Below are 9847 nucleotides of genomic sequence, written 5' to 3' on the forward strand. Positions count from 1 at the left end.
TTTACATTGAGATATGTGGAAGAACTCGTTCATACTTAATGCACTTTGAAGAATATTGATGGCTTTTTTTTCATTAAGTATTCTTTTCTTATCATCCTCATCATATGAGCTGATCACACTGAATCACACCGTGTTTTTGACTCGGATTTCACATGTTTATTAGGTCTTTATTATCGTTTTGCTTGTGTTATGCTCTCTTTTATGTTGTTTTCAGATATTTAGCTCTTTCGGGACCCTTTTAGAAGAAACGAAGCAAAAAGACCAAAAATTAGGGTTTTTCGGCAAATATTGTACACATGGCGTTGCACATGACGGCCGCTATAGGAGAAGTCATGACTCATCAGCCCTCAACCAGGAGGTAACTGCCACGTTCCCAAGATCTTTCCCATTTTCACACATGGAGGGCGCCATGAAGGGATGGCGGGTGCCACCTTTGCAATTCATGTTCCCACTAAGGAGAAGTTGAAGGGCATCATGGTCTTTACAAACTGCTGAACTCCTCTATAAATAGGTCATTCCATTTCATGTCCAAATCATCCAACTTAGTTTACAACACTAAGACTATATTTATCATCTGTAAAAGCGGTAATCCGTCACATCGGGGGGTTATCGCACCGTAGTGTAATTGAGTTGGGTTACTTTAATTTTGCTGTCGTCTTCATCTATAGAGTCAAAGGTTTATCTTCCTTGTACCAGATTTAAAGCCTCTGTTTGGAGCAGGTTCTTATTTAATCGCTTTTATTTATTTTACTTGTCTTGCTTTAATTTATTTAATTTCTTGCTACGCTTTACTTTATTTAATTTCTGTCACGCTTTACTTTATTTAATTTCTGTCCACGCTTTACTTTATTTATTTTCTCGCCATGCTTTACTTTATTTAATTTCTGTCTATGTTTTACTTTATTTATTTTCTCGCCTTTATTTTTATTGCTCGTTTTTATTACTTTACACGCTTTACTCGTTCTTTACGCCTTACATTTTAAAACAACTTTCCATCATGATCAAGATCGTTGTGTTTGTTTGTATTACTATGTCTAGCTAAATCTTTTAAAGGTTAGAATGTAAGGATCGCGGTTAAAGAGATGTTTCACATATTGAATTTGTAGAAATACTTTAAAGATTGTTTTGATTTTTAATTTGAGTTTTCTGAAACAAACTTGGTTAGTTTTAACTACTCAAGGAGTGCGAAAGCACCCTGGCTTAGTTAACTAGGAACTTTAATCACTTTAAGGAAAAACGATTTTTGAAACTGTTTTCGGACTCGTTGATAGATTTAAAATCAGGAAACTCCTTGGGTAAACTTTCCAAATCAAAATCACTTTTCAACTAAGTTTACGGGTCTTATTTCTTAAAAATAAGTTTACTACTTTAGCGTTCTGCGCACCTTTTATAAGTGACAATAAAAGGCCTTAATTTAAGGGTAAACTCGGTTCTGAATGCGCGAAAGCGACAGTTCCTGTTAAATGGATTCTTTTCCAGAGTAGGAAATATTGCCTCATAAGTAGTTCTATTTAGACAATCGAAACATCACTTAACTGACGTGAAATACATTCAAGCCTGTCTTTATCTGCATTATATTTATTTTCTTTATTTATCGTTATTTTGCAACATCAATAGCTCTTTCATACCGCCTTAGATAAACATTGTAACGATAGTAATCGATAGATTAACGATTTGGTCTCTGTGGGATCGATATTCTTTTATTTACACCATCTAGACTAAGGCATTATTAGCCGGTAAATGCGAATAACCCTTAGTACCGGAAATTTAGTAGATCCTTTAGCGGAACCCGGACGTTACACTCGTACACGCCTCTTACTCATCCGAATTAAGAAAGCTATGGTCGAGAATCGCGATCAGAGACCTCTTAAGGATTTTCCCAACCCTCTGACGAGGAACCTAGTTCTAGTATAATAAACCCCCTTATTCCTGCCAACAACTTCGAACTAAAACCATCTTTACTGCAATTAGTGCAGCAGAACCAATTTGCGGGTCTCGCTAATGAGAACCCAAATCAACACTTAAAAGTCTTTATCCAACTGGCCAACACCTTTAAATCCAACGGTGCTTCACCTGATGCGATCCGTTTGAGATTATTTCCTTTCTCCCTTAGGGATAAAGCACGTTCATGGTTAGATTCACTTCCAGCTAATTCAATAACTACCTGGGAAGACCTTAAGAGAGTATTCCTTGCTAGATATTTCCCCCCTAGTAAGACTGTTGTTCTTCGAAACCAAATAACTAGATTTACTCAAAACCAAGGAGAATCGCTTTTTGAAGCTTGGGAGAGATATAAAGAGCTGTTAAGAGTCTGTCCACACCACGGCCTAGAACAATGGCTGATCGTTCATACCTTCTACAATGAACTCCATTATAACATAAAGAAGAGCATCGACGTTGCCGCAGGTGGCGCGCTGATGAACAAACCTTACCCTGAAGCTTGTGACCTAATTAAGGATATGGCCCAAAACCATTACCAATGAGGAACTAAACGAGCGTCAGTGGAGAAAAAGGAGACCCAAGGTGGAATACATGAGATAAGCTCTATGGACATGATGCAGGCGAAAATGCACACTTTAGCCCTTAAGGTCGAACATATATCTACAAACACTAACACCGCAGCGGTAGTCCATGTAGAGTGTGGACTCTATGGATCTAAAGGACACGAATCAACGGAAAGTAACCTTTTGAACGACCTGAACACCGACCAAGTGAATTACGCCCAAGGTAACCCATTTTCAAACACTTACAACCCTGGATGGAAGAATCACCCGAATTTTTCCTATAAAAACCAGAACCCTATCCAAAATTATGCACCTCAGAGACCACAAGGTTATCAAGCCCAAAAACCAAATCAACCTATGCAAGTTGTGCCTCAGAAGCCTAACCTTGAGAAGATCATGGAGAGTTTTATATCGGGCCATACTCAGCAAAATAAAGAATTCCTAAACCAGAACATTCACGTAAACGAACTGATAACACAATTAGGGACCAAACTTGATCAGATAATCACTCACAACAAGATGCTTGAAACCCAGATCTCGCAGGTATCACAAAACCAAGCCCCACAAACTACACCTGGAGGACAATTCCCTGGACAACCTCAACTCAACCCTCGAGGGAAAGCTAACGTTATCTCATTACAAGGTGGGACTGCTTACGAAGGGCCTCATAACCCAGCAATGAGCGAGTCCAAAAATTCTAAAGAAAATATACCCACCGACCAAGAAGAGGAACCGGTGGAACCCGAAAAACAAACCGACCAAGAAGGAGAAGCCAAGGATAAAACTTACAAACCACCAATCCCATATCCGCAAAGACTTAAACAAACCAAAATCAATAACCAATACCAAAAATTTATAAAAGTAATAGAGAAGCTTCATGTAGAGATTCCTTTCACCGAAGCCATCACCCAAATTCCGTCTTATGCCAAATTTCTCAAAGACATCTTAACCAACAAGCGTAGGCTTGATGATCCCAAACCCTTAGAATGCAACTTTATTTCCGAGAATAAACTTGCTAAGAAGGAGAAAGAACCTGGAAGTTTTTCTATACCTTGCATTTTAGGGAGTCATGTGATCAACAAAGCTTTCCTAGACTTAGGCGCGTGAGTTTAATGCCCTTAGTTGTGTGTAAGAGGTTAAACTTAGGAGAATTAAAACCAACTAAGATGTCCCTTCAATTATCCGATAGGTATGTTAAGTACCCTGTAGGCATTTTAGTAGACATCCCAGTTAGGATCGGTCAACTTTATATCCCAACAGACTTTATGGTCATGGATATCAAGGAAGACGACGATATCCCTATCCTTTTAGGTAGACCATTTTTATCAACAGCCGGAGCCATAATTGATGTTAAAAGAGGAAAATTAACTTTCGAAGTAGGGTATGAAAAGATAGAGTTTATTCTTTCAAAGTTCCTGATGGCACCAATCATAGGAGACGCATGTTACGCGATCGATATCATAGATGAATGCATAAGGGAATTTGATCAATAAAAACCTGTGATCGAACCATTTTCATACCCGAATGAAAAAGATGACGAGCTAGAGGAAACAAAACCTCACACTAACGAATATTTGGATCTTACTCCAGACCTTTCACCAAATTCTCAAAAACCAGCTCAAGAACTTAAGGAATTACCCAAGAACCTAAGATATGAGTTTTTGGATAAAGAAATGAACCGCCCAGTAATAGTTAGTGCCACCTTAAACCAAGACAAGATAAACCAACTCTTGAACGTCTTAAGAAGATATCCCCTCTGCCTTAGGGTACAACATTTCTAATTTAAAAGGTATAAGCCCATCCGTGTGTATGCACGGGATCTCGCTAGAGGAGGATTCAAAACCTTCTAGAGAACATCAGAGAAGGATCAACCCTGTAATGTGTGAGGTGGTAAAGAAGGAAGTCCTTAAACTGCTAGAGGCTGGTATAATCTATCAAATCTCTGATAGCAAATGGGTAAGTCATGTACATGTGGTACCCAAAAAGGGAGGCATCACAGTCGTACAGAACGATAAGGGCGAGCATGTAGCTAAACATATAGAAGGTGGATGGAGTATGTGCATAGATTATAGGAAACTAAATAAGGCAACTGGAAAGACCATTTACCCCTTCCATTCATAGATCAAATGCTTGAGCGTCTTGCCAGGCACTCTTACTTTTGTTATTTGGATGGATATTCTGGATTTTTCCAAATACCCATACACCCTGAGGATCAAGAGAAAATAACCTTCACTTGTCCTTACGGAACGTTTGCTTACAAACGAATGCCGTTTGGACCCTGTAATGCGCTAGCTACTTTCCAATGTTGTATGATGTCAATCTTCACAGATTATCTCGACGGAATTATGGAAGTATTTATGGACGATTTCTCGGTGTGTGGGTTCAATTTTGAGAATTGCCTCATTAATCTTGAGAAAATCCTAGAGAGATGCGTAGAAGTTAACCTTGTGTTAAACTGGGAGAAGTGCCACTTTATGGTTAGAGAAGGCATAATGTTAGGACATATAATATCTGAAAGAGGCATTAAGGTCGACAAAGCTAAGATAGAAGTTATAGAAAACCTTAACCCTCCTAAGACAGTTAGAGAAGTCCGCAGTTTTCTTGGACACACCGGTTTCTACCGACGCTTCATCAAAGATTTCTCTAAAATAACAAAACCCCTGACCGGCCTTTTGATGAAAGACATTGAATTCATTTTCAATGAAAAATGTATCGAAGCCTTTAATCAGTTAAAACAAGCACTAATTTCAGCACCCATTCTACAAACTCTGGATTGGACTAAACCCTTTGAAATAATGTGTGATGCTAGCGATTTCTCTATAGGAGCTGTTTTAGAGCAAAGAAAAGCTAAGAAGTTACATGTAATATATTACGCTAGTAGAACCCTAGATGTCGCTCAACTAAATTATACAACAATAGAGAAGGAACTCCTAGCTGTGGTCTTCGCAATCAATAAATTTAGGTCTTATCTTGTAGGATCTAAGATTATAGTCTATACATACCATGCAACTATCCGTTACCTTCTAAGCAAAAAGGATGTGAAACCTAGATTATTAAGATGGATCCTTTTGCTACAAGAATTCGAGTTAGATATTAGAGACAAAAAAGGAACAGAAAACATAGTTGCTGACCATCTTTCCAGACTAGAGCATTTAAAGCCAGACCATTTACCTATAAATGATGATTTCACCTATGACAGATTGATAGCTAAGTTAGATACCGTTCCCCTTGAACCTGATAGCGACAACCTTGGGACAGTTTCAGAAATTAGCAGAGTACCATGGTACGCTAATTTTATGAATTATCTAGTTGCTGATATCATACCACCTGACCTCAACTATCAACAAAAGAAGAAGTTCTTTAAAGATATAAGACATTTCTATTGGGACGAACCATTCCTTTTCAAAAGAGGAACATATAACATCTTTCGACGTTGCGTCCCGGAAGAAGAAGTCAGAAATATCATAGAGCATTGTCACTCTTCACCCTATGGTGGACATTCGAGCACATCCAAGACATACGCTAAGATCCTTCAAGCTGGTCTTTACTGGCCAACACTATGGCGTGATGTCCATGCTTATCTTGTCCAATGTGACCAGTGCCAGCACGCTGGAAACATCTCAAGACGCGACGAAATGCCTTTGAAGAACATCCAAGAAGTAGAATTATTTGACGTTTGGGGTATTGATTTCATGAGACCTTTTCCATCTTCTATGGGAAACAAGTACATTCTGGTAGTCGTTGACTATGTATCCAAATGGATAGAAGCTATAGCCGCACCCACCAACGACATAAGGGTAGTCATCAAGATGTTTAAAAATAACATTTTTCCCAGATTTGGAGCACCACGACTTATCATAAGTGATGGTGGATCACATTTTATATCCAGGATATTTGATAGACTCTTAAGAAAGTATGGAGTAAAACATAGAGTAACAACACCATATCATCCCCAGACTAATGGTCAAGTGGAAGTATCTAACAGAGAGATTAAGCAGATCTTGGAGAAAACTATTTCAATATCCAGAAAAGATTGGTCTGAAAAGCTAATAGAAGCACTGTGGGCTTACAAAACTGCTTACAAAACCCCTATTGGAACTACACCATACCAGTTGGTCTATGGGAAGTCATGCCACTTACCTTTTGAACTCAAGCACAAGGCATATTGGGCCATCAAGACCCTGAATTTGGAGTACCTAGCATCTGGCGAGAAGCGAATCCTCGATATCCATAAATTGGAGGAACTCCGCCAGAACGCTTACGAGAATGTCGTTATATACAAAGAAAGAACCAAAGCATGGCATGACAAAAGGATTGTCAAAAGGACTTTAATATAGGCGACTCTGTTCTCCTTTTCAATTCGAGATTACGACTTTTTCCAGGTAAGTTGCGTTCGAGATGGACAGGCCCCTTTAAGGTTTCCAAAATCCTAAAATCTGGAGCAGTTGAAATCCGGAACAATTCCTGTAATCCGTTTGTGGTAAATGGACAAAGACTGAAGCAATATCAAGGAGGTGACATCCCCACAGGATGCCCTGGCCATACTCTGATCGACCCTCCAGTTCCTACCTCTGATATATAAAGTTCGAATCGTCAAGCTAACGACGTTAAACAAGCGTTGCGTGGGAGGCAACCCATGATTTCTTTTCCTTTGCTTTACTTTTACTATTTCAATTTACATTTTCACTTGTCTTATGTATGTATATATCTATGTTTAGACTAATATTTATAATATTTGCGATTTCAGGTGCCCTCTATTTTTAACCTAACTTTTCAGGATGGAAAATTACGACAATATTCCAGTGATCTTTCATGACCCAGTTTAGGAGCAGCGCTACGTCATGCTTTCCCAGCGTCCAATGCTGCCCACCAGATATCCCGATTCGAGCTGCATGGAGGCATTAGGTATTGAGCCTAGTGTCAGGCATTTGTGCAATCAGTTGTAATGGGATGAGTATACTGATGCAATGCATGTGACTTACAGGAACCTCACTTTGGAGTTCTTGAGCTCGCTGACCTACGAGCCCTATGTTGGTCACGCTAGTGATGGTGGCTACATTAATTTCAGGTTGTTTGGGACAGAATAAACCTTCAACCACAAGCGTTTCAGTGACTTACTTGGATTTCAGACTACTTATGATGCCTCATCTGAGCTTCCCATGAGCTACTTCCTGAGCAGAGACGTTGAGAAGTTTTGGAGTGACATTACATGTGGAGGTATCCCTGACCCTTCCACCCAAATCTCTAACAAGATCCATAATCCTTCTTTCAGATACTTTCAGATGATTATTGCCCACACCTTCCTGGGGAAGAGTGACCCTGATACACATGTGAGTGTTGAAGAGATTTTCTTCATGTACTGTACCACTCAATCATGCCCAGTAGATTGCAGAGCTTTACTGATCGAGAGTCTATATCTTAATGCTCGCTCCGCTGTGAGCCCTATACACGTTGGAAGCACGGTGACTCATATAGCCTCCGTCCTAGGACTTGATAGAAGACTATTTCACCTGACGTCTTACTGCAGCTACACCTTGATGGATATTGACTTCTGTCTGGACCATGGCCTCATGAGGAGATCTTCCTTCCAACCGGATCAATACAGGCTCTTGATCGAGGGTGAGACTATTCACTACTTCACTTTACCGGACCCTCAGGTAACTTGTGTTATTGATCAGGCCAACTGGGCCTATGCCATAGAAGGCCAAGGTGAGCAGTCGGCGAGCAGAGAGTCACACCTACCAGAATAAAAGTGCTCACCAATAATCCAAATCTTCAGAGTCCAAGCATGCAAACTGAGCTAGTTAAGCTCCGTATGGAGATAGCCCAGTTTCTCCAGGAGCTCGCTGACATTGCTTTGCAGGTCGAAGTATCAGTCACCATACATGCCACTGAAATCGATATATTGAATGATGAGATCGCCGACCTACGACACCAGATCGCAGAGCTTCGAGGATACGAAGTCGAGGAGACTCCATTATACCCTGAGCATTGATGCTATCACCGACCAAGAGATGGCGTTTGATTTTCCTGTTTCCCATTGTTTATTATTTATGCTTATTTTTATTGTTTCTTTTGACTTTATGCTTGCTTTTTCTTTCCTAGGATCTCTCGACCCGTGACTTATTACTAACTCTTCACATATATATGCATTGTTATTATTATGTTTTTATGTCCATTTTATTTTAGTTTATTTTATCTCACTTTACTATACTATTTTATTTTGTCAAACTTAATCAAAAAGGGCATACCATAGAAACTTATGTGCACCCCCTTGTAAAAATGAAGACAAAAAGTTGTGGCCCAAGAAGCAATGACCAAATCCGGCCCAACCAATTCCGAAGCCATGGCGAGCGCCATGATGTCTGAACCTTTAATGGGACAGAATCCCTAATTTCACCATTTTTACCTTCTTCAAGCTCTCCAAACCCATTTTCTCCTCTTCCAAACTCCACCAAGGTCCACGAAAAATCCCAACTTTCTCATTTTAACTCCAAGCCATTACCATCTCCAAATTTCACTCATCCATTTCTCCACCAAAAACCCACTAAAACTCCATTTTTCACTCCCTTTCCATAAACACCCATTTTTCTCTTCACTCGCCATTAATGGCCGGAATGGAGTTCAACAACATCATTCTTCGCGGAGGAAAACCTGGAGAGCGACAAAACAAGATTTTACAAAAATTGCAATCTCGGGAGATCCTCGCTACCAGGTATGTAGATGGAGATTGTTTGTACACTTTAGGGACATACCATAGTGTTTTCCATATGTTTGATACTTTAGGATTACACGATATTTTTGCTAATAAAGCACCCACCTATGATAGGCTGACTGGGGAATTTTTGAGTTCCCTAATTTACACTGTTTACCCTGGCACTGCTAGCACGGTGGGTACCGTTTGTTTTAGAATGTTTAATGTGGAATACGAGTACACTACCGATGCCTTAGCAGGGTTGTTAGGAATGCCTTACGGTGAGGGTGCCATCTGTGAGGTGCCCTTAGATGCTGAATAGGCACTCGAAGCATTTAATTTTTGGAATAGATTATCAAATGTGGCTGTCACTTCCTTTGAAGGAATTTTAGCTTCTAATATTCATAACTCGGCCATACGTATTTTTTGATACCTTTTGGCATGTACTATATTTGGTCGGGAGAATTCTAACAAAGTAATGCTCGTGAGTTGTTATTTTTACAGGGTTGCCTCACTAATAGAAGGATCAATCCTGTTTCTTTTATGTTGGCACATATGTCTGTCATTCTTAAAAAGGAGGAACCATCTCTTTCGGTGGTTTGATTACTCCCATTGCTAGAGCGTTAAATCTCAATGTTGAGTTAGCCAC

General features: G+C 39.7%; 1 non-coding gene across 1 annotated transcript; it reads right to left on the reverse strand.

The window, feature by feature from the left end:
• Nucleotides 1-2222: 2222 nt before the first annotated feature.
• On the reverse strand, nt 2223-2329 carry LOC127115980 (small nucleolar RNA R71). Its single transcript, XR_007800974.1, has one exon. It is a non-coding gene; the product is annotated as a small nucleolar RNA R71 (small nucleolar RNA).
• Nucleotides 2330-9847: the final 7518 nt, after the last annotated feature.

This window comes from Lathyrus oleraceus, chromosome 1 (genome assembly GCF_024323335.1).
Source record: "Lathyrus oleraceus cultivar Zhongwan6 chromosome 1, CAAS_Psat_ZW6_1.0, whole genome shotgun sequence".
In the NCBI taxonomy this organism is placed as follows: domain Eukaryota; kingdom Viridiplantae; phylum Streptophyta; class Magnoliopsida; order Fabales; family Fabaceae; genus Lathyrus; species Lathyrus oleraceus.